The sequence below is a fragment of the Erinaceus europaeus genome, chromosome 6 (assembly GCF_950295315.1).
Source record: "Erinaceus europaeus chromosome 6, mEriEur2.1, whole genome shotgun sequence".
Taxonomy (NCBI): Eukaryota; Metazoa; Chordata; class Mammalia; order Eulipotyphla; family Erinaceidae; genus Erinaceus; species Erinaceus europaeus.
The window spans coordinates 46,932,407-46,956,965 of NC_080167.1; the positions used below are offsets into that span (position 1 = coordinate 46,932,407).

Sequence of the window (24,559 nt, forward strand, 5' to 3'; positions counted from 1 at the left end):
GTTCCTAAGTTCCAATCGCCTATTGCCAGACGCATAACCTTGACAGTTTCCTAAGCGTTTTGTTTTTCTTCTTCAACTTTTTCATACTTGTGAAAGGTCAATGTTACCACTTGCTTGAATTTCATCAGGTCTAAGGTGACTGGAGAAATTCTCTGTGTTAGAGACTGCTAACGCCCACCCAAAGTGGCTCCTCTTTTTTCTTGGCAAAAGAATCTTGATTTTGTTCAGCAATGAGTCCAACTTGAAAACACCTACTCCTTCAGTCTCCTTTGCAGCTGAGTGGTTATGTCTCAGTTCTGACCAGCTAGACAACAAAGGAGAGTTTCAGGGAAGATTTTTTTTCTTTCATGAAACAGGAACACGCTGCTCCTACCTGGAACAGGGAAATACTTGGATGTTTAGCCACCGCAGGACAAAAATACGAGGATCTATAAACTGAATGTTGTGGGATAGATATATAGAAAGAGGAAAGAGCCTGTATCCTTAATGACAATGGAACAGCTATGGATAGTCCGTTTATATTTTTCTGGTTATGTAAGAAAACATTAAGCCTAAAAGTTGTTCATGTTAATGCATTTAATTTGTAACTATATTTTGGCTCATTTCTGTGCTTCAGTGCTCCAGGCTTACTTTTTCAGATAAAGGCAGAGGGAAAGAAATCACAGCACTGAATCTTCCTCAGCATTGTGTGGATGAGGCTCCAGCCTAAGCAGCAATGTCACAACACAGCACACTAAGTGGCCATCTGTAACTTTTTATTACCCACTAAAATTCAAATTCATGAATATACTGAAAATTTCTTTTTCGGTTTCCTGTTGTTTGAGTTGTTTGGGGTAGTATAGTTTTTGAAAGCAGGAATTTGCACTGACTGAATTAAAACTTAATCCTGAAAGCTGGCAAAGCACATCATAATAATAGCAAAAATGAAATAAAATTTGTCAGTCTGAGGTTTCTGCTCTTATTACACTCCTTTCTTGTGGAGGACCAACAACAGTATCTACTGCACAAACTACTTCTGGCTAATACATATGAGGCTTTTATGATAGTGCTAGCTTTCATTGATTTTTTATTAGTAGTAATAGAAAAACTGCAATAGAGACTATCTAAAATGACTCAATTACAATAAAACTGTAGGCAATATTCTATTACTTTGGGGCATAATATTGTTGATTAAAATTTCTACTACTCTTTCCCTGGAAGGAAAAAAAAATGTCTGAGAAATAAGGGTATGCGGTTAAATACTTGTGTGATATGAGAAGAGGGTCTAAGTGAAGGATGCAAGCTACAGTATTATTGCATTATGCTGCACAGTGCTTTGTTCTTAGACTTTTGCCTGAAAAATAAAAGTTGACAGGTGAAAGATAGCATAATGGTTATGCAAAAAGACTTTCTTGCTTGAAGCTCCGCACTCCCAGGTTCAATCCCCCCTGCCACCTAAAACTAGAACTGAGCCATGCCCTAGTAAAAAATAAAAACAAATAAATAAAATTGTAATATGTGAAAAAAGAAAGGAAACATTAAGCTTATTTAGATAATGGATTGTTTTCTAGATTTTATTTTTTACAGTGACTTAACATACTTTCCATGTCCTCTTACATTCACAACCTCCCTTTTTATCAACTCACCCATGCCAAATGGTACATTTATTACAATCTGTGAATTGATATAGATGCATGTCCATAGTTTATGTTAGGGTCACTCTTGGTGTTGGACATTCTAGGGGTTTGACAACTGAAGATGAGTTCACTGTTACAGTATCCCATAGAGTTGCTTCAGTGCTCTGGAGTCCCTAACATTTCGTGTTAGATATTTCTGTGGCCTGTAATCAAACAAAACACATAAATGATTCCCTTTCTGATCTTCAGATTTCTCTATCTGTCTCACAAAACACATAAATGATTCCCTTTCTGATCTTCAGATTTCTCTATCTGTCTCATTCTTTTATAGAAACTTGATAATTACAAATTACTCTGATAACCAAATCTAAGATTGCTAATTAGAGTCAATGCTATTTTACAGAGTAATTATTAAGGGGAGGACATCAAGGTCCTGCCATGTGACATCTAAGTGAGACAATCTCCTTTCTGAAACTGTACCAGCAGGGTTAAAATGCTTCGAGGATTATTTTTCATGACATCCTCCATAATGTCCAAGGATTAACCACCCATAGCTGCTTGAAAGGCAGTGCTCCACCCAGTGATTCCCTTATCCAGAAATGGCATTTCAATCTTCAGTGGTTCATTTTAGATGAATTCTTCACCATCAAGTCCACATAGCTGTTGGAATGTCGAGAAAAATGTGTCTATTTTCTACTTCTCAGAGATATTCATTTCTTTAGATGGATAAGCCGAGTCAGACAACTATCACAATATTATCCAACAGAGTGATAGCTCCAGGCATGTTTGCAGTTTAACTGTTCTTATGGTCATGGGAAGCAATTACAGAAGCCAAACCTTCAACCTTCTGCATCCCACAATGACCTTGGGTCCATACTCCCAGAGGGTTAAAGAATAGGAAAGCTATCAGGGGAGGGGATGGGATACAGAGATCTGGTGGTGGGAATTGTGTGGAGTTTTACCCCTCTTTTATTTTATTTTATTTTTTTAATTTATTTTCCCTTTTGTTGCCCTTGTTGTTTAACATTGCTGTGGTTATTATTGTTGTTGTTATTGATGTCATTGTTATTGGATAGGACAGAGAGAAATGGAGAGAGGAAGGTAAGACAGAGAGGGGGAGAGAAAGATAGACACCTGCAGACCTGCTTCACCGCTTGTGAAGCGACTCCCTTGCAGGTGGGGAGCCGGAGACTTGAACCAGCATCCTTACAATGGTCCTTGCGCTTTTCACCACGTGCACTCTGTGCCACCACCGGACTTCTGAGTTGTACCCCTCTTATCCTACGGTTTAGTCAATGTTTCCTTTTATAAATAAAAAAAATTAAAAAAATAAGTGAAATCAATGGTAGAAATATACTTTATTTAATATAACCTAACAGATACGTCATTTTAACATAAAATATCCTCAACATAAAGTAGTTTGTGAACTTTGGGCTAACTGCATTTCGTATATTCTAATCCATGTGGCTGGTGGTGGCTTTGTTGGACTGGGTATCACTTTTTACTTCTTCCTCCCCCTGCCACCCTCCCACTCACTCCCCAGTCAGTTGTCTCTTCTCCATAAGGACAGTCACCCTGCTGCTGTCAGCCTGCCTCTTTCTACTCTCCTCCCTCGCACAAACCCTGTAGTCACCTCCAGTGTGTTGGGAGTAGCTGGCTCCTCGGTCTGCATCTAGACCTGGATCTAGTGGCAGGAGATATTTCAACACAGTATCAAGATGTTCTAAAGATTGCTGAGACAATTCTCTTCCAAGCACTGCCTCCACACTTTTGCTTTTATTTGTCTCATGGAGATTACAGAGAAATCAGAAGATGTTAAAAAATCAGATGCCAAAAAGAAAAGGAGGGGATACAATCCCCTATGGCAAGAATCAGGAAGCTCAGAGGCAGGAAGCACCTACTCCACACTTGCTGCTGTAAGAGAACATAAAGGCTATGAGTATTCCGTGGTTGATAAGCATGTCATTTTCTCTCAAATGAAATTCCAGCCCAAGCCCCAGCAGAGACCGAGTATACATAGAGTCTCTGACCTGACTGAACAGATAGCACTAGTGTTGAGAAGTCCCTGTCGCTTAGTGCACTCCTATGACAGGCTGGCACACAGAAGTCGGCAGTTCCTTCCCTCCCCCTGCAGTGCTATCTTTATTTTCTTTGCAGTGCAATTAAGATTGGGCCTATTACTGTCTGCAAATTAAAGAGAGGCTCTCTTCACCCCTTTGATTAGATCCAGATCTTTCTTTGGACACTCAGCTTGTGTACAGATGAAAGCACACGTTGCCTCATCCCCCTTGAAGGACTGAAATAATCCTTGGGCACCTGACAGTGGCCATCAGATCTACTCTTGCCTCAGTCAATATTTGAGAAGTCAGGTTAAAGATGTTAGGAAGTCAGAGACTTCCTGCTGCCTATGAGGAGCTGCATGGTGAAGGCAAATGCGTGAGGTGAAAGCATTTTCCTCCCTATATCCCTGTGCCCCAAGCCTGGGAGACAGGTATAGCTAGCTCTCAGCTGAGGCTTCTGCTCTCACTGCAGCAGGCAGGGGGTCCCTTCACAGTTCATGTGCCATTTGCTGAGCAGACTGGATTGATCCTGAACTCTTGCTCATCTCCCATAGGTGGGGCAGTTCTTTGTGAGGGAGAAGCAGACTTCTCTGGTGAGGTGGGAGGGCCAGCCTAGAGGATAGGATGAGTGCAGTACTCAGGGAAGGTCTTCAGTGTTAACTCTGGCTCTGCAATCTTCCAGCTGAGTGACTTGTTTCCTTTTGTCTTATCTGTTTCGTTCTTCACTACAGCACTGCTCAGCTTCGCCATTCGGTGGTGCTGGGGATGGAACTTGGGACCTTTAGCGTGCAAATTCTGTGTGCGACCATTGTGCTGTCTCTCCGATGCTAGCTTTGTGCCACTGAGCAAGTCCCTTCACCTTTCTGAAATGCAAAGAATTATTGGGCTGGTGTGAAAACCCTTTAAGGACGGACACCAGCTTCTTCTCTTGGACATCAACCTGTATCCTCACTGGTGCTTCAAATGATGCTCTCAAATAGGGACTTTCTGAATGACTAGAGCAAGGGGGACAATTCATAGGGAATTCCTTCTAACTTTCACAGAAATACACAGCTGTGAAACATTACTTTTACTCTACTGCTTACTAAGATTAACTGGCCACCTCATATGCTAATAGTTGAAAAATACAGTAGAGAATTTCTTTTCCTACACTTCCTTTTTTTTTTTTTTTTAATTTATAAAAAGGAAACATTGACAAAACCATAGGATAAGAGGGATACAACTCCACACAGTTCCCACCACCAGATCTCCGTATCCCATATCCTCCCCTGCTAGCTTTCCTATTTTTTATCCCTCTGGGAGTATGGACCCAGCGCCATTGTGGGATGCAGAAGGTGCAAGGTCTGGGTTCTGTAATTGCTTCCCCGCTGAGCTGAACATGGGCGTTGACAGGTCGGTCCATACTCCCAGCCTGTCTCTCTCTTTCCCTATTAGGGTGGCACTCTGGGGAAGTGGAGCTCCAGGATACATTGGTAGGGTTGTCTGTCCAGGGAAGTCTGGTTGGCATCATGCTAGCATATGGAGTCTGGTGGCTGAAAAGAGAGTTAACATACAAAGCCAAACAAATTGTTGAACAATCATGAACCTAAAGGCTGGAATAGTACAGATGAAGAGTTGGGGGGGGTCCTTCATTTTGTAGATAGCTAGTAGGCATATTTTAGTTACATTCCAAAGGGCCTGTGGCTATATTAGTTTTTTTTTTTTTTTTTTACCCAGAGCTTGAAATCTGATATGTCAGTGGATCCAAGTTATTGTCTGGGGAGATGATGTCATTTCTGGAAAAGGAACAGAAAGCTGGATCAGGGAAGAGAGTAGCTCCCTAATAGGGGAAAAGGGATATAAGTACTGTTGACTGTAAATCCCATTGATTTGATTTGGTCTGGGGCCCATATTCAGCTTAGGAACCTATGTGACCTCTGCATCTCTGTAGATCTGAGCTCACATTCTGTGGTCATGAGTTGGAACATTCCAAGCTGCCCTAATATCGACTCATTTTCCTCAGGTGTAGCATAGAGCATGTTGTCCATCCTCCCTTCGGTCCTATGGGGGGACCACAAAGGGGTCTATTTTGTTGTTCCTGATAGAAATGACCAGTAACAATGGAGACATGGATTTATTTGAGGTCCAGGCCCATCATGTCTGTTTGGGAATCTCAGGACTCCCTGACTAGGGCCCCAGCTGATGGGGTGGCCTGATAGTGACTAAAGAGTCATCATTAAAGTATGCCAGTCTCTTACCCTTATTCAGCTTTTACAGGCCTTGCTTTGCTAAAGTTAGCTTTGGAGTGAGTGAAAGAACTATAATAGGAAGTAGGTGAGGAGGGTATCTAAGTCTAATTTATTATTTCATTTCTAATGTATTATTTCATTAGGAACTTTATACTGACTCACTGCAGACTATTGTATACTTTTGCTTTCAGGTATATGTTTTGCCCTAATTTATGGATACATGTGAACATATGCTCTATCTCACCAGACCTGGTCTATATCTAGGTTTTGGGACTTTGTTAGGAAGTGAACCTCCTGGAATGGAATTAGAGAATACTATGAACGGAAAGGTCTCAGCCGAGTAATGAAGGTGAAGGGTTCACAATCCACACCTGATGTCTCTGGATACAGTCTGAAGTGAAGCATGCTGAGGTGGTACTGATTGCGTTGATTAGGTTGGGGTCAGTGCATGTAATATCATTTGGTATGAATTGAGAGAAGCATGCAGGAAAGTGAGACCCACCCTAGATGTTCCAGTACTGGGGGAAACATAGGCTCTATTGAGGAAGTGGGAGGTTCCTGCTGTCTTAGGGTTAAGAAGACAATAGCTAGTTATTACTAAAATCACATTATTTGGCAATTGGGTTAACTTTGAAAAATCCCTTTGTTAGGATTTGCTGTATCATGCACACCATCACCATATTTTATGTCCTTTGATATTATTTGTATATAGCTGTGCCACCAGTTGCTTCTGTTCTCCCTGGTCTAGGCTTTTAAGAGAGTCAACATATCAAAGACTCAGCCTATGTATTAAAAAGACAGTCTGTGATTTAAAAAGTTTGAGACATACAATCAATTTTTCCCCTCTCATATTACTTTAATAGTGATTTATATGACTACAAATTAATAAGAGTATATGTAAACACCATTCCCACCACCAAAAGACTGTGTCCTGTCCCATCCCATCCCCCCACCCCCCACAGCCCCCCAGGAAGCCAAATATCCACCCTCACCCTCACCCCAGGGTTTTTATTTTGGTGACCTACTCCAGCCCTTCCTTCCTCCCTTCCTCCCTTCCTTCCTTCCTTCCTTCCTTCCTTCCTTCCTCCCTCCCTCCCTTCTTTCCTTCCTTCCTTCCTTCCTTCCTTCCTTCCTTCCTTCCTTCCTCCCTTCCTTCCTTTGCAAAAACAAAACAGCAAGAGAGAAAAATAAAAGAATCCTGAAGGGGGACTTATTTGATTCCCTAAGACTTTGATGACAACAGTGTGTAGGGCAGCCTGAGGGAAGAAATATGGTATGTGGTTGAATTTCACAGAGTGAGAAGTGACTTGCATTGTGTGTGTACATTTTTTATTTAAAACCTACAGGAAGGAGAGGTTTATTGGAAGAAATACCTTTTTCTAATATGCCCATAATAACCCAATTAAGTAACCTAACCTAAGCCAGCAGTCTGGACCATTCCAAACCCTGTGGGGGCTGGGGTGTGTGTGTGCACAGTCAGTGGACTAGCAATAAGAGTGACTTGTCAGTAGCACGTTCATTGTTTCCATTCTGGACGTTAGTCACTCACCCCATTGTTCAAAGACCCACTTGAATTGTCTGAACCTGTGAACTTCCTGAAAGTCTAGCCGCCCAGCTCCATCAGGAGAGTTCAAGGGAGGCTATTTCTTTCCTGCCTTCCCTCTGTGTATGTCACCCCAGGCCCAGACTAACAGTGAGATGCTTTTCTTCCCAGGAGCCCATAAACAAGAAACTGTCAACTGCTTGGGGGGGGCGGTTGCTTGCTGTGTGCTTCCTGCAGAGACCCCAGTGAAGCTTCTCAAAAACAAAACAATGAAGTAAGTGCTAGCATTCAGGCCTGAGGATGAGCTATGCTGTTGTATAACCAACTGCATACACATGATATAAACTGTAGTGCCCCTGAGAAGAGATGCTGGTCTCAAAGACCTGAAGCATCATGCACATGGAGAGAAGGAGAGAGAAAGAGAGATAGAAACAATTAACAGATCAACTACAAATCTCTCCTGGTTAGTGATGAAAACTAGTTCTCTAAGGACTTGGAACAGAGAAGATCTCAGCTTTGTTGAATTCTCCTTGTGAACTTGGAATTCATATAAACACAATTCAAAAAAATATATTCCATCAAAGACATCCACCATTGTTGACTATTCCCTGTCATATCACAGAATTTACCCAAATGAAGGCTTATTAGGATTACTTATTTGTGTGTTTTTGCCACATTATTTTGGGGGGTTGAGGATGAATGGCTTATAGTCCAGTTGTTGACACACAGGTGCAACCTCTCATCTCTCCCTGACAGGTGTCTGTAAGACATTCTCTCCCTGGGGTTAAGTCATTTTCCACTGTCTTATACCAGGACCCCAGAACCCTTCCCTCCCATCCCTTTCCCTCATTCCCCAGAGCCCTTTGCCTTTGTCCAAAACAGCACATCCAGTTCAAGTTTCACCTTATAGTTTCCCTTACTGCCCTTGCTTAAACTCTACCTATGAGTTAGATTATTCAATATTTATCCTTCAAGTTCTATGTAAAATATAACAAAGGATATGACTTCATTATTTTTAATAGTTGAATAGTATTCCGTAATATATAACAAGTTTCTCAGCCACTCATCTCTTTTTGGACATCTGGGTTGCTTCCAAGTCTGAGCTATTAAAAGCTGTGCGACAATGAGCATAGTTGTGCACTATATATAACATAGTTGTGTTTGGATAGGTGTCTTTGTTTCCTCTGGGTATATCCTAGGGAGATAAATTGCAGGGTCGTAGGGTCAGTCCATTTCTAATGTTCTGCTAAATCTTCAGTTTGTTTCCTACAGGGGTTGGATAAGTGTATGTTTCAACCAGCAATGTAGGAGAGTTCCTCCCCCCAACCCCAGCCTCTACAACTGTTGGCATATTTCAGTGGCAGTGAGATATAGGCCAGAGAAAGAGAACATCTTAACTCAGCTGGAAGGGCCAACTTATCTGTCTTGTGGAAGTTGCTAATACAGTCTTCTCATTGTGTGAATTGTGGGTTCTTGGCTACTTTATATGTTTGGGGAAGTGGACTTGGTACTTGATGTGTATATTAGTGAAGATGAGTGTTGGCATTTATTGAATATATTACAAGAATCGGCCACTCACTGAATGCTACAAGAGTCATTAAAAAGGGAAACCATTACTCTCATTTCACAGATAAGGAAAGAGGTTTGATCTAGATCTAAGAAATGTTAGAACTGGAATTTGAGTCCAAGTGAACCTCAAGGCTGGCAGCTACAGTGCAGAATTGTCCTTCCAGGCCCCATAAGTATCACATGGAGTAAGTTAAATAGTTCACTTGGATATGTGTTCCTTTGCCATGTATGTGACTCAGGTTTGAGCCTGGCCCCCATAGCATTGAAAGTAGCTCTGATGCTGTGGTACCGCCATCCCTTCTCTAATTTCTCTATCTTAAAAAAATAAGATAAGCATCATCCTTTACTGAACTCATCTCTAGTGTAAAATTCAGGCTATGATTGTTCATCTCAACTTTGAAATGACCTTGAGCCAAACTTTAACCGAGTGTGCTACCGCCTGCCCCCTCGAGCCAAACTTTAAAAGGATGCTGCGTTTACTATGATGTCCAGTGACTGCCACAAAATACAGCTCCTTACAAGCGCACAGAAACTATTTGTTCAATATTCTATTCTTTCTTTTTGGAGGGTAGTGATCAGTCTTTATTTGAAAGAATGTGCATTGCAAACTGTCAGTAGTAGGTGTCAAAATTATAAGTAAACTCCCCTCTCCGTCTTTTAAATAATCCATTGCATTTCCTGGGGAAGGTTTGTGTAAGAGAGGGGCAAATTGTGAATATCATTAGGAACGTGCTCACAGTAAGTAAAAGAATCTGCTTAGGAAATGAGCATGGCTGTATGTTTTCCCTCTCAGTGATAGACAAAAATCAGCATTTAGGTTTCTCATTTAGAATTCACTGCAATGAAAACATAATCCCAGTTAATTACTGTTCCCCAAGGTACCTGGTTGCACAGTGTTTTATAAAATTAAAACCTGTTAAGTGCTCATAAAAAAATTATTTTAGATTCAACACACTATTTTTTTTTTTAAAGAAAAAGAGGAAAGAAAATGAAGAAGGAGGAAAATAAGAGGCAGTTTGCACCTCTGGATAACCCGGGAAAAAGGAGCTTATGAGAGAGTTCTGTGCTCATAGGACATTCCTCGGGTGTGATTTCCATCCAAAAAAGCACATTGAGCAAGTATACCCAAAGAATCAGCTCTGAGAGGGTCCATTTCTCATTCTTATCAGTTAACTTGTTGTCTCCAGGATGATTTTAAACTTAGGAAGGGACACCCCACTGAAGGTGACATTGTCTCAGTAGACTGAGGTTCCCAGGCTTCTTATTTCATAGTTATTATTTCTATGAGGTTTGACAATAAAAGCTTTGGAGTTCATTAGTAAGGTTGAGATAATGATTTGATTCTAATAGCTGATTTAATAGCTCTTGGCTTTTTTTTTTTTTTTTTTTTTTTAAACAATGTGTTTGTACTCCAGTCTTTCTGCTGTGGATTGGATTTATGTCAAGACACTTCCCAGAGAAATGCACAGAGATTGAGGAAGGGCAGCCTGACCTGTCAGAAGCTGGGCAACTTGATTAATTTAATCCAGAAACAATTCAACTCAGTAAAAGAAAGACCCACAGACTGAAACAGAGCTGGAATATTTCCACATCTCAGCTGGACATTGCTGCCATTGAGAAGATACTGATTTAGGTTTGGTCTGGAGAAGGTTTGCCCTGAGAATCATCCAAGAGTAGTTGAGTCCAAAAGTCTGAATGTCTGCTTCTGACATTCAAGTCACTAACTGACATGATGATTTACCCTCTCTTGTATACTTTTGTTGTAGAGACTATGGAGTTGAATGAGTTCTAGGTTCCCTTCTAATTTACAACATGGTAGTTCTAGATTGTGTCACATGGAAAAAATTTGAAAGGTCATTAGATGTAGTTTATGAAATGCAGTGATCTATCAATGAGAAATAAAGAGAGTATATATTAAATAAAGTTAGCATATATTCCTAAGTACCTCCTTTGGGGACAACTTTTGTGTTTATATCTTCATGTGTAGGGCTATGATCTGAGAAAGAACTGGTTGTCGACTGGAGGAATTGCTTTGGGCTTGTATTTTTAACCAATGATTTTTCTTTTGTTTTTGTTTTGTTTTGACAGATGTGATCTTCTTTTTTTAAAAAAATGTCATTTTATTGGAGGGAGTTTAATGGTTTACAGAGTAATTGTTAACACATGGACATAATTTCTGATCTCTCCTTAATAAGTTTCTATAAAACACTGATCCCCAACTTTGGTTCTTTTTCACCATCATGCACCAAGACCCCAGACTTCCCCCCTCCAACCTACTCTCCTTCCCTAGAGTCTTTTTCTTTGATGCAATACACCAACCCCAGGCCAAGTTTCACTTTATGCTTTCCCTCTCTGTCCATGTTTTTTAGGTTCCACCTATGAGTGAGATCATCTTCTATTTGTTTTTCTCATTCTGGTTTACCTCACTTAACATGATTCCAGAACTGACATTTTAAATCTTTGAAGTTAAATCCACCACCTTCACTCTAGAGATGACACAATTTGTTTTCAAGAAACAGAGGCAAACTGTAGATTCATTTAATTTTATTTTATTAGTGATTTAATAATGATTGACAAGACTATGGGATAAGGAGGGTACAATTCCAACAGTCCACTGTTGGTATGCTTTAAAAACCCCTTCTGTTTCATTTGGTTTAATCTCCCCTGCTTAACACTATTCTATTTACATAACCACTTCATTCTATTTACATAACCTCTGTTAACAAGCACCACCTTCCCTCCAGGGCATTGGTGGTTCGGTGATAGAATTCTCGCCTGCTCCGCCCCCCCCCCCCCTTGTCATACCCTGATTTTCACCAGTCACTTTTCTCTCCACCCTCTCTGCGTCGCATACTGTTCCCACCCTACTGGGCTAGTATATTTATAAGGACAAGATTGTTCGTAGTTTTGAGAGTTTAGCTTAGCTTGATATAGATTGCGCTGCATCCTGCATGAATAAAGAGATACTGCGTACAGCTCGACCATGAGTCCCTGGTCGTCTGTCTCCTGTCAGTGAAACTCAGCCCAACATATGGTGCCTGAACAAGGACTGAAATAAGCCCTGAAACATGGACTGGCATCAACGTGGGACCTAACCCACCCATTGCCCAGATAAGTAAACTTGGCTACCCATCCACCGTGGGTTGCCTTTCTACTTATGAAGAGGTTTGCCAAAGCCTCTACTGTTTCATTATGAGACAGTTTCTCTGTCTCTGGAACATTTTACTCTGGGCCACACTTCGGTTCCCTGATCGGGAACTTTGGTTTCTTATGACCAGGATCATAGAGCTTGGGAGATGCACGGAGATTTCTCCTTGGACTTTCTGGATTCCCTCTCTTATGTTTCCTGAGGAAAAGGACTACATTTTGCTCCAGGCCACAATTTGGTTCTTTATGACCGTGATCATAGACCTTGGGATATGCACGGAGATTTCCACTGGGACTTTCTGGACTTCTTCTCGCATATTTCCCATGGAGAAGGACTACTCTAATTTGAGGAACATTCTCCAGTACCGTGGCAGTCCCCAAGAATGGAGACACGTGGTTAGTTCTACTCTCCTGATTGGATTCTTCCTTTGATGGGAAGACACTTTTAAAAATGGGTGCCTGAAGCAATACACAGGAACAGTCAGAAGCACCCTAAATGGAATTTCGAAGAGCTTTTTGGACTAGGACGCCCTCCGGGGACTCTTGATGCTACATGGTGAGATCTGTTTCATAAGAGAGTGATTTGAATGACTGAATTTTTGTTTGACATTGACTTAAAAAAAAATTCTGGATGCAGCCATGATTTCTAGAGACATCCAGAAATAATCCAAAAAATTGTTTTTTTCTCCTTTGATTTCTTTTTTTTTTTTTTAATTTTTTTATTTAAGAAAGGATTAGTGAACAAAAGCATAAGGTAGGAGGGGTACAACTCCACACAATTCCCAACACCCAATCCCCATAACCCCCCCCCCCTCCCATGGTAGATTTCCCATTCTCTATCCCTCTGGGAGCATGGACCCAGGGTCATTGAGGGTTGCAGAAGGTAGAAGGTCTGGCTTCTGTAATTGCTTCCCCGCTGAACATGGGCGTTGACTGGTCGGTCCATACCCCCAGTCTGCCTCTCTCTTTCCCTAGTAGGGTGTGACTCTGGGGAAGCTGAGCTCCAGGACACATTGGTGGGGTCTTCAATCCAGGGAAGCCTAGCCAGCATCCTGGTGGCATCTGGAACCAACCTCCGGAATTACAGTAGCAACTGAAGTAAGTATTGAAGGAGTTTAATCGTTACCAGTTAGCCAAAAAATTTCTCCAGTCGTTGCCGACGATGCGGTCAGAGCGCTCGCTGTCAGCGACTTCTCAGTCCGCCATCTTCCTCTCCCCTTCCCTTTGATTTCTTTTTTTACGTCTTGGCATAAATCTGAAACATTTAATTCTGAAACGGTATGAGTTATGGATGGGGCAGATAGTGCAATGATTATGTTAATTATTTTCATACCTGAGGCTTCTACCATGGTTCTTCTGTTTACCTTTCCACATTTTATTGAGTTTAAACTGTTTAAACAAACTTAAAATCATACTAGAAAGGAATTCCAATTATAATGGAGTTATCAATTATAGTAAACTTCTAATCTGCTGCAAGTTTTGTTTGACAAGTAAGTGAATTTCAGCTGTCAAGTCTTCACATGAAAAAGAATCTACTCAAATGGAATTCCTGGAAATCCATTTGGACCCCTGTTCTCTGACATCGCCCACAAGATGGAATGACTACAACACACCCCCGGAAACCAATGATGTGACCTGGCACGACCTGAAGAAACAGATTCACAGACTCCAAAGATCACTCTCTACAGAAAAGCAGAATTCTGGTGGCCGACATTCCCCATCAAGACAGACATGCAGCGTTTCATCCCTGGCATTTTCTTCTGTGGTCAGCTACCTTGGACTGACACCTCCATTGGACTTACTGGTACACGCTGCTGTGTTTCTCAAAGACTAACTTCAGCCAATTGCCTTGAGACTTTATAGACCATGTACCCTTGCCTGCAGGCTCTGTCCCCAGAGGCAGAAAACTCCCCCTCCTTATTAGGTTATGCCCACAGAGGCATGAAGGGCCCCAAGAGGCAAGAGATGCCCACAGAGGCAGGAAACGCCCTTTGAGGCAAGAGATGCCCCCAGAGGCATGAAGCATTCCCAGAGGCAAGAAATGCCCTTTCGCCTGCTAGGCCTTGCCCTTTGAGGCAAGAAACGTTCCTCTTGGCATTACACTGGTTATTGCTGCTCGCCTATTTTGTTTTCCATGTCTTATGCCAGTTCTTTTGAAAACACCTGTGTGATATAGGTTTCTGTTCACCCCACAATCCTGATACTACGGCCATTAGTTAAAAAGAAAGGGGTAATTGTTGGTATGCTTCTAAAAACCCTTTCTGTTTCATTAATTTAATCCCCCCTGCTTTAACACTATTACATTTACATAACCACTTTATTCTATTTACATAACCACTATCAACAAGCCCCACACTCCCTCCAGGGCATTAGTGGTTTCGTGGTAAAATTCTCACCTGCTCCACCCCCTCTCCTTGTCACACCCTGATCCTCTCCTTGTCACACCCTGATTTTCACCAGTCACTTTTCTCTCCACCCTCTCTGCGTCACATCCTGTTCACACCCTACTTGGGAAGTATATATAAAGACAACATTGTTCGTTTTAGTTAGTTGTTAGTTTAGCTTAGCTTGGTATAGATTGCGCTGTGTCCTGCATGAATAAAGAGATACTGCCTACAACCCAGCCATGAGTCCTGGGTCGTCTGTTACCCGCCCGTGAAGCCAGCCCGGCGAAAACAACAGTCCCCACCACCAGTTATGTATCCCATCCCCTCCATTTGAAGCTTCCATATTTTTGATCCCTCTGGACCAAAAGGGGGTGGGGACCAAAGATCTTTATAAAGTACAGAAGGTGAGAGGTCTGGCTACTATAATTGATTCCCCACTGAACATGGAGCTTAGGAGTCCTAAAATCTAGGAAAGGTCTCACCTGAGTATTAAAGCTTGACATCCCAGGTCTGGCATCTCTGGACATAGTCCGAAATGAAACATGCTGAGGTTGCACTGGTTGCATTGATTTGGTTGAGATCAGCAAATGTAGTATCAAATGGTATGGGTCAAGAGAAAAATGAAGGAAAACGAGCAAAGCCCCAGAGATTCCATATGAGACCTTACCATGATTTATGACATTCAGTGCTATCTTCAAATAACTGTATCTTATATACTGACTAGACCAGTTGCTTCTGGTCACCCTGGTCTAAGATTGCATGTGATTTAATATTAAAAGAAGATATTAACAACTTAAGCCCAGTGTTTAAATTTACTCGATAACTAATTTGAAAACTAAGTGCTTAGATTGAAGGAATATGTACTCAGAACTGAAGTCTATGCATTAAAAAGCTCAAGATATTCAATCTATTTTCCTCCTCTCCTACTGATTAAATAGTAGTTTATAAAACTATAAGTTTATAGGAGTGTATATTAACCAAAGGTCTGTGTTCCTACCCCCACCCTACTACAGTTGAGCTGAAAATCCACCCTCACTTCCCCCCAGAGTTTTTAGTTTGGTGCAATACTCCAAACTCATTAAACTCTGCTTTGTGTTTCCCTTTCTGTTACTCTTTCTCAACTTCTGTTTATGAGTGAATCATCTAATACTAATCTTTCTCTTTCAGGCTTATCTCACTTAACGTAATTCCTTCTAGCTCTGTCCAAGATGGGAGAAAATGGGTTCATTATTCTTTTTTTTTTTTTTTAATTAATTAATTTATTTTTTAAATTTTTTATTTAAGAAAGGATTAGTGAACAAAAGCATAAGGTAGGAGGGGTACAACTCCACACAATTCCCAACACCCAATCCCCATAACCCACCCCCTCCCCTGATAGCTTTCCCATTCTCTATCCCTCTGGGAGCATGGACCCAGGGTCGTTGAGGGTTGCAGAAGGTAGAAGCTCTGGCTTCTGTAATTGCTTCCCCGCTGAACATGGGTGTTGACTGGTCGGTCCATACCCCCAGTCTGCCTCTCTCTTTCCCTAGTAGGGTGTGACTCTGGGGAAGCTGAGCTCCAGGACACATTGGTGGGGTCTTCAATCCAGGGAAGCCTAGCCAGCATCCTGGTGGCATCTGGAACCTGGTGATTGAAAACAGAGTTAACATATGAAGCCAAACAATTTTTTGAGCAATCATGGATCCCAAGCTTGGAATAGTGGAGAGGAAGTGTTAGGGAGGTACTCACTGTAAACTCTAGTGTAGTCCTGCTTTCAGGTATATATTTTGCAGTAGTTTATGGATACGTGTGCACATAAGCTCTCTCTCACAGAAACTGGTGTATATCTAGGTTATGGGACTTTGTTGGAAAGTGAACTACCTGAGATGAAATTAGAGTGTACTATTAAAGGAAAGGTCTCACCCGAGTAATGAAGCTGAAGGGTTGTCATTCCACACGTGAAGTCTCTGGATACATTCTGAGGTGAAGCATGTTGAGGTAGCAATCGTTGCTTTGGTTAGGTTGTGATCGGCAGATGCAATGTTATTTGGTTTGGATTGGGAGATGCATACGGGAAAGTGGGCCCTATCCAAGGGTTCCAGGACTGGGGGAAGTAGGGGCTCTATAGTGAAGATGTGAGGTTCCTGCTGTCTTAGGGTTCAAAAAGACAATCAATAGTTAATATTATCATCACATTATTTGTTAATTGGGTTAACTTTGAAAAGTCCCTTTGTTATGGTTTGCTGGACAGTACCCAGTATCTTGTATATAGCTGTGCTATTGGATGATTCTAATCTACTTGGTCTAGGCTTTTGAGAGAGTCCGCATATCAAATACATAGCCTATATATTAAAAAGATTCAGTTTGTCTTTTGAGAAACTTTAAGACATACAATTGATTTCCCCCTCTCATATTAATTAGTTACTGATTTATATGTCTACATTTTGCTAGGAGTGTACATAAACACCATTCCCACCACCAAAGGACTGTGACTCATCCCTCCCACCCACTCCCACCCCCCACTGGCCCAGGAAGCTACATGCCTACCCCTCACCACTGGGTTTTTATTTTGGTGCCCTACTTACAATTTGATCAGGTCCTGTTTTTAGTTTCCCTTTCAGATCTTCTTAGTCAGCTTCTGTTGATGAGTGGGATCATCCCATACTCATCTTTATCTTTCTGACTTAGTTCACTTAACATAATTCCTTCTAGCTCTGTCCAAGATGGGTCAGAGAAGGTGGGTTCATTGTTCTTGATAGCTGCATAGTATTCCATTGTGTATATATACCACAGCTTTCTCAGCCACTCATCTGTTGTTGGGCACCTGGGTTGCTTCCAGGTTTTAGCTATTATGAATTGTGCTGCTATGAACATAGGAGTACACACCTCTTTTTGGTTGGGTGTTATGGAGTCTTTGGGGTATAACCCCAGGAGGGGAATTATTGGGTCATATGGAAGGTCCATGTCTAGGGGTTCATTATTCTTAATAGCTGAGTAGTATTCCATTGTATCTGTAGAACACAGCTTTCTCATCTGTTGTAGGGCACCTGGGTTGTATCCAGGTTTTGGCTATTACAAATTCTGCTGCTATGAACATAGGTGTACACATACCTTTTTGTATGCGTGTGCTTGTCTCCGTTGGATGTATCCCTAGGAGAGGAATTACTGGGTCATAAAGAAGGTACATCATTTCTAGCCTTGTGAGGGTTCTCCAGACTGTTCTCCACAGGGGTTGGACCAAGTTACATTCTCACCAGCAGTGCAGGAGGATTCCTTAGAACCCACAACCTCTCCAGAATTTGTTGTTGCTGTCATTTCTGATGTATGACATTCTCACAGGGGTGAGGTGGTACCTCATTCTTATCTTGGAAGACTTCCTCTGATGGATCCTTCTACCATGGGTGGGTAAAAGTCCAAGGTCTGGGGCACCAGCAGGATTTATGCTTGACATCTGACTTCTCCTTTTACTAGCTCTGTTTCTCCTTTTCTTATCTATAACATGTGAATGAGTATCCTGAAGGGTAAAGGTGGGAGATTCACTAAAATGATGCAGATAACCACCATCAGAGGGGAGATGGTGAGTATGTTTTCATCTCCTCTCCCAAGAAACGTACTTCACCCTATTTTCCAAATATTCAATAGAGAGCTTCTGTCCTGGTCAAACAAATATGTCTGTGACAGATTTATGTGATCTAGAGATGACACAAAATAAGCTCTCCCACACACAGTGCTTTCTGTGCTCTTCTTGCTGCACATCATGGAGGTCACTATTCTTAGGGGATAGTCTCTGGCTTGAATCTCTGGGTAACCATTCAGTCCAATATTTGTACCTTCTATTAATATTTACAGGTATTTAACTTTTTCACTTTTTAAGGCTTTGAAAAAATATTTTAGTGAGAAGTAGAGGGAATCAGAGCATCATTCTGGCATATGTGACTCTGAGGTTTGAATGTGTGACCTTACAGATCGAAGTCTGGTGTTTTGTTCACTGTGTCACCTCCTGGGCCACTGAAAGTACTTTATTAAATTCATTTTTTATTTTCTCCTTTATTTATTTGTTTTCTTGCGATTAATAGTGGGTTACTCAATTCTAAGATTACAGCGTATAGTTCTTTTATTTTATTTATTTATTTATTTTTAACCAGACCACTGTTCAGCTCTGGTTTATGGTGGTACAGGGGATTGAACCTGGGACTTTGGAGCCTCAGGCAGGAGAGTCTGTTTGCATAATCATTATGCTATCTACCCTTTGCCCTACAGCATATAGTTCTACATGGCACTCACTACCAAAGTTCTGTGTCCCCATCCTCTTACCTCCCCCAAGATCACCACCATAATTCTCACACCATCTGAGGAAAAGTTTGTTTGCTTCCGTGGGGGAGCAGGAATTTTTCAATTGTTCTCCAACTAGAATCTTGTTCTAGGTACTTTCAGTATATACTGAGCACAAACTTCAAAAAGCCCTCCCTTAGATGTAAGTAGCCATCTCCAACTGCTTTGTAAACTGGTTCCTCCGTAACTACCTATGGATTTGGTCAAGTGTCATTAGTTGCATTCCTGAACATATATTGGAGCATATAATGCCAAAAACCAACCCTGGTTTCCCCAACAAAGTATAGATTAAATAGAAAAAAGCAAAGCAGCAGAAGAAATTGGTGGTGTTCAAGTCCTACGCTCACCTTAAGATCCAAGTTACAACTCTGCCTGTGACTCACTCACATGAACCTCACTTTCTTCATTTATTATTACGAGGCTAATAACAAGTGCTCACTTGAAAGGTCACTAAAGGCATAGACCAATCAGAGATAGTATTCGGCCCACTGCCCTGGACACCAGCCAGAGTGTTGTATTGGAGCAGACTAGTTGAATGTCAGCTCTGGTTGAGGGGATTACACACAAGGGAAAATGCCTTGTACAGTGTCTAGCATGCAGAGGATCCCGAATGAATGTTAACTTCCTTCCACCCCCAGGGAGCTGAGATTGCTGTGATCTGTGTTAGGAATCACCTACAACTTCCCGTGGGATTCAGAATCAGTTGAATAGCAATGAAAATATTATTCCTAGCCTTGTTTGTTTAGCTCCAATTGGTCTTAAATTGTGATTCTAAAAACATGTTTGTTTTCCTGCAGTGTTCATTTGGCTATGGGTGTACGGAATGACAAAAGAATGTAGAAGAGGCTTTCCTCTGATAAAAGTAGGCAAATGTTCTATTTATGTTCTCAGTTTTCCAGATTAGTCTGCTGGGGGAAGAAAGAAAGGAGAAATAGCTCGTGTTAGGGGTGAAAATTGTATTGGAGCTATTTGTTTAACTGAAGATCATTTCATTGTAGTTTTCTGTTTGTGCTATTTCTGTTAGGGTTGTTGTAGAGCAGAACACTTTCAGCTTTCATCTGATTGCTACTGACAGGCTACCTTTCATACTCAATATGCTGGGACCCAACACCTGTATCAGGATGAGCTTGGAGATATTATCTATGTAACTTTGTCTCCTTCAAAGTTAATGGTATTTAAATACTTTCCTCATATTTGGGAGCTACTCTCTGCCCTAATCCAGGTTTCTAGTCCAAGTCTCAACTCTGTCTCCATCTTCCCAGACAATAATTTTAATCCACATGCATGTTAGTTATCAGGCTCAGGCAAAATTTACTAAAGCCCTGGCCCCCTTGGAACATACCTAAAATAGACTTCTTAGCTTCTTCCTACAAGAAGACCCCTAGCTTCATCTCATCTATTCCTCCTTTTGGGTTTCTTTTTATTAAGCAATTTTTCCTGCTTTATATCTTACTGCCTTTTTATCCACTAAGCTGCAGATGCTACCATGACAACATCCTGACTTCCCTGGGCAGATGACCTTCACCAATATGTCCCTCACCTCTCCAGAGCCTTACCCCACTAGGGAAAAATAGAAACAAGCTGGGAGTATAGATTGACCTGCCAACACTCATATCCAGCAGAGAAGCAATTATAGAAGCCAGACTTTCCACCTTCTGTGCCCCATAAAGATCTTTGGTCTATATTCCCAGAGGGATAAGGACTAGGGAAGCTTCCAATGGAGAAGATGGGACATGGAACTCTGGTGGTGGGAGCTATATGGAATTGTACACTTATTATATTAAAATTTTGTTCATTGTTATTAAGTCACTAATAAATTAAATATTTGAACAATAAAATCCTTTGCAACTATGAAAAAAAGAAGAAAGTGAATCAATGAAAGACCCCCAAACACCTTTAATGTTCTACAATGTTGCAATTGCTTGGACTATGGTTTCTTTTAGGACTCAAAGTTGGGACTGACTGGAAGGAAGAGATTATGCAATGGTGATGCTGTGGATAGGTAAGTTACTCTTATCTCCTTGAGAAGAACTAATGTTTTCTGCCTTACAGTAGCCTCAAAGAAATGCTGGTCATCCTGAATATTTCCTCTGAGTTACAGCTGATGGGGGGAAAAACCGACCTATTTGACCTATGAAAGTGCAATTACAGAAGCCAGACCTTCTACCTTCTGCATCTACAATAACGTTGGGTCCATTCTCCCAAAGGGTTAATCAATCGGAAAGCTACCAAGGGAGGGGATGGGATGCAGAGTTCTGGTGGTGGGAGTTGTGTGTTTGTACCCCTCTTATCCTATGGTTTTGTCAGTGTTTCCTTTTTATAAATACAATTTTTAAAAAGTGAGAAACTGAGCTCTTTTCTCCACCAACATAATCATCATTAAATTAAAAGGAAGAACCTTAGAGAAAACTTGAAAGTAGCTTTACAAATAAAGAGATAAAGTCTCTTTCCAATTATCAATAGTTTCACTTAGAACTATGTGTCATGTAGCAAAATTAAGAAATTAATTGATATTTCCAGCAAGCTGCTCCCTTTCCACTAAGCTTCTTCAAATGCACCCAAGAGAAGTACTTTTGATGTTCTCCTCCTCCTCCGCCTCCTCCTCCTCCTCCTTCTTCTTTTTAAATCTCTGATGACAAGACAGTTCAGGAAGTTCTGGAACTTTCTCTATGAGACTTACTTCCTGAGGTCAAGGAGACACTTGAGAACTTTTCTCTGGTGGCTATAAATTTTGTGGCAACAAGCCTCAAGGACCTGCAAATGCCACCTCTGAGATGTTTGCAAAACTCCAGCGGGAGCACTGAGATACAATCAGTTGCCCTTCTCTCATGACCCAGGTTTCTGTGTGACTGATGATTCTATGTTGCCCCATGCCTTGTGTGTGTGTGTGTGAAATTAGATGTCCTGGCAGGTGAGCCACTGGGAAAGTCACCTTTGCTCCAAAGCCATTATGGAGACTTTACCTGCAGGAGACATGACTGGTGTTGAGATAGCCAACACACACACACACACACACACACACACACACACACACACACACACACACACACACACACACACACACGCTGCCCTTACCTCACCTCACCTCACCTCTCACTTATCTGACTGGAAAGAGATATCCTCTGGTACATCATTGTTTTAGGGACCACATTTCTCTCAGGGTTTTGACACTATTTGTTGTAATGGTGTGTGAATGGCCTGGAGACAATCAAAGGATCAAAGGTATTTCATGTAAGTCATGCCATGCCATGCTGGGTGGCTCAAGCCTAAGGATTTGGTTTTCAGTCATTGGCACTGATTGACATCACCAAGCACAGGACTGAGAGTGAGTCAGCAGCTCTTCAGAAGGGGACTTCTGTAAGGACTGTTCATTTCTCACAAGGGCTTATGAGGCACCCAAATGAGGGAGAAGGTTCTGGAACTCCTTCACTCTGTGAGTCCTTGAGATTGACTCATCCTCAATGTGAGTCCTGGTGGGGAGTATGGTCCCGCCCAGACTTCTTAGCCCTTGCATTTGGTTGTTCCTTTCCCGAAAGACCTGCAGATGGGGTTAGAGTTGCTGGCAGAAGGCAAAGTGTGGTGCGAAGTGTGGAATTGGTGGTCCCTGAGTCAGGGCAGAGGTCAGAGGTCAGAGGTCAGAGGCATCACCCCAGCGTGTTGCCTTGGAATCTTGGATGACACCCTCAGGACAATTTTCCCTGAGCCCCTCTCATTTACAGACAGCAGCTGCGAAGACAGTCCTCAGGGATGGCTCATCTCGTGGGAGTCCTCCCCAACCATGTCCCTCAAGTTCCCTTTTTTTTTTTGTCTGTGATTTGACCTTTCTTTTCCCATGACCGTCCCTATTCCAGGCCCGTGGTGCCTGCAGGTTGGCAGGGCCCCTGAGGGAGGGACCAGGGCTCTGATGAATCACACAGGTTGAAGGAACTGCCTGCCTCCTTCAAAATGCCCTCTCTGATAAAACACGGTGATGACAAACTGTTTACGGGATTCTGTTCTCCATCACCTTGAGTTCCTTGCAAGATCATTTTTTCCTATTAATGGGGTGTACCTGATTCTCTATTGCTTACCCATCAGGGTAACTATCTGCCCTAAAAGAGCATATCAGATGGGCCCTACACGCGTTAAGCTTGTGTCTGACGGGCACGCTTGGACTTGTCTTGGGACCAGCACCTACCTGCTTGCTCTGGTTTTATGGAAGGCAATTAGAAGAAAGGGAGCAGGTTTATAGGCAGCATTCAGACTTTAAGATGTCTCAGATGCATTGTAATCAAGAGCCCAGAAAAAGAGAAAGGCAGAGGATAGCTTACTACATCTGCCCCCCTTTCCCTAGCAACCGCCTCGCCTTTGAAGCAGGGAAACGGTTTCACTAGAAAAATGAGCTCCTGCACCCAATAGTGTATGTGTCAGCATGCCGTTGAGCCATTCTTATCCATATCTTTTCTATTGTTCAATTTTTTATTTAATACTACAGAAAGAAAGTGAGAATAGAGGGGGGTTGGGGTGGGAGAGAAAGAGAGAGATGGGAGGAGGAGAGATAACTTTAGCACTGTGTTGCTTGCTGCTCTTGAAGCTTCCCCCTGCAGGTGAAGATGGGGGATTTGAACCTGGGTACTTGTGCGTAGTAATGTGTGTGCTCAAATATGCTGCTGCCTGGCTCCTGTTTCTTTCAGAAACCATGGTTGTGTGCTGAGTGAATGGATGGTGCAATGCTAGGTTACTACTTAGATGCAATGGCAGTGAGCGTTTTTCTAGGGTTGGTCTAGTTCCACACATTCTATTTCTCATGTCTGCACGAGCAGCTGAGAAGCAGATATGGGAATCAGTATGGCAGATACAAAATGACTGTCCTCACATTGCAGAGCAGATCTAGAAAGGAAGCAATCAGTGTCACTGCTGGCCATTCAGGAAGCTCTCCAGGGAGAACCAGGCTGGTTGAATGAGGTCACACACACCATGCAGAATGTCCCAGTTGATTAGGGGTACTTGGAAGAGAAGATTCCATTATATCTGGAGGGTGGTCTGAAGCTTGAAGTCCAACTGGGGTGCAGAACAATGTCCCTGGTTTGTGTGGCTGGGGTCCTGTGAAAGGGTAGCCTCACCTTTCCTTCCCTCCATCCTTCCTTCAACCCTCTCTCCAACCCTCCTCCACTTCTCCTCCATCACTTTGTCCCTAGCCCACTGCTGGACCACTGGGACACTGGCAAAGCTTTCTGTTTCTCTGCCCTCTGTTTATCATCTCATCCTTCCCTGCTGACCCCATTGAGGTCATGATCCCATGAAGAATCCCCTACCCCCACATTTTGTTTTTGCCTCCAGGGTTATCCGTGAGGCTAATGCTATGAATCCACTGCTCCTGGAAGCCTTTTTCTCCCTATTTATTTCATAGGACAGGGAGACATTGAGAGAGAAGGGAGAGGTAGAGAGGGGGAGAGAAAGATAGACACCCGCAGATCTGCTTCACTGATTGTGAAGTGTCCTCTGCAGGTGGGGAGCCAGGGACGAAACCCGCATCTTAACGTGGGTCCTCATGCTTAGTACTACGTGTGCTTACCACTACCCACCTCTCCGCTCCCCAACTTTTTTTTCCACCAGGGTTATCGCTGGGGCTTGGTGCCTGCGTAATGGAAGAGAAACACCTGTAGCACTGCTTCACCACTCCAGAATTTTTTCTCCTGCTGGTGGGGAATGGGAATTG

The 24,559-nt window shown here is 42.2% G+C and overlaps 1 long non-coding RNA gene across 2 annotated transcripts in view; it reads left to right on the forward strand.

Moving 5' to 3' along the window:
- The window catches only part of LOC132538923 (uncharacterized), an 839,470-nt gene that overhangs the window by 1,600 nt on the left and 813,311 nt on the right, over nt 1-24,559 (forward strand). Inside the window, exons 1-2 of one of the 2 annotated variants that reach the window (XR_009550244.1) lie at nt 18,026-18,106; nt 19,659-19,723. This is a non-coding gene — a long non-coding RNA (uncharacterized LOC132538923). Of the gene's footprint in view, nt 1-18,025; nt 18,107-19,658; nt 19,724-24,559 lie in introns of those variants that run through there. The other variant, XR_009550243.1, reaches the window with a different exon arrangement.